At 39.4% G+C, this 1,457-nt stretch overlaps 1 protein-coding gene across 1 annotated transcript in view; it reads left to right on the plus strand.

Moving 5' to 3' along the window:
• The window catches only part of LOC107082613 (3-keto-steroid reductase-like), a 14,598-nt gene that overhangs the window by 10,100 nt on the left and 3,041 nt on the right, over nt 1–1,457 (plus strand). The window lies entirely within an intron of this gene.

Genomic DNA, 1,457 nt, shown 5'->3' on the forward strand with positions numbered 1-1,457 from the left:
ATTCTACATGTGGAACATTTTGAAAATGCTTTAATATTCCTTTGGTCTGAACAGGAATTGCAGCAGCAGCGCCTTCCACATGACTTAGTTCATTTCTTTGTCTTGGTGGCACTAAGCCAGTGAGACGCTCGTTTCTTCTGGAAAACACACACAGACGACTCGGGTTTTGCCAAGAGAGCCTTCTGGCATAACTTTAAAAAAAAAACGTATCATTCAGGATACCTCGTCTGCTGGCCATTTTTGCCCATTCAAAGCACGGGTCTGTTACGCTGCGGACTCTCCCGCAAACTTAGCATTCCTGAAGCTACGGAAAGAGCCGAGGGTAAAACAAACAGTACAGAGAGCGCTGCGGAAAAAATAAAGATTACAAGCGAACGGTGCGTTTGTTTTGATGCGCGATTAACGTGCGTTAAAAAAAATGTCGGCGTTATAGTCTAAAGCAGTTAACGCGTTAATAACGCTTTAAAACTGACAGCCCTACTTTTAATATATACTTTTTTCTAATTTGATTTTAGATTAATATGTAAAATATTTCAAAATATATTGATATATACTTTTAGATGTACAAGATAAATATTTAATCTTTAATGAGGAGTAAAGCGTCACTTCATTTTTCGTCGGATTGGTGACGTATTTGGTAAATGGTAAGTGGCATGTACTTATATAGCGCCTTTTTTCCAAGTCTACTGACTTGGAAAAAAGGCGCTTTACACTACATTCATTCACCCATTCACACAAACACTCACACACTGATGGTGGCAAGCTACACTGTAGCCACAGCTGCCCTGGGGCTCACTGACAGAAGCGGTATTTCCACCCTAGGGGGCATAAATCTTTGCCCGTTGACTCTCGTTAAAAAGTTGTAAATGCGCAGTAGCTCCTCTGAAATACTAAGGTATAGGAGAGCAAACCAATATCTAATTTTTTTGCACCAAACGAAACGAAAAATTTCTTTTTCTATGAGACAATTGGCCTAACCCTTGAAATTTTTCTTGCCCTGAAGTGGAGAAAAATATTCTACAGTGCAGCTTTATTTTATTCCATGGACATAAAGGCTTAACTTTGAGAGCAGATGATGTAACAACTGAATAATTGAGAGGGTCTCGCTGCAGGACTGAAGACGCACTAATACTGCCTGATCAGCTTCATTTTAACCCACCCCAGTTCCATGGTAACATTTTACAAGCTGGATGTGTTATCCAAAAGGCTTCGAATCAAGTGATAACAACAGTTGCCATGGAGATCAGTTGATGGCTCATTTTATGTTTCGGAAAATCGCCCATCGACATGGTCAGACCCAGATTTCTTTAAATGTTCTGTGTACTTAAACCACAGACAAACATCTGAATATAAAGTTTCCTCTGAGTAAAATCAGATACATTTTACATTGTTTCGGACGTATGAACAACATATGTGAATGCAGGGCAGAGGAACTCTGTTTTTTGTCTTGTTTTTTC

The sequence above is a fragment of the Cyprinodon variegatus genome, unplaced genomic scaffold, assembly GCF_000732505.1.
Source record: "Cyprinodon variegatus isolate N-32 unplaced genomic scaffold, C_variegatus-1.0 Scaffold57, whole genome shotgun sequence".
Taxonomy (NCBI): Eukaryota; Metazoa; Chordata; class Actinopteri; order Cyprinodontiformes; family Cyprinodontidae; genus Cyprinodon; species Cyprinodon variegatus.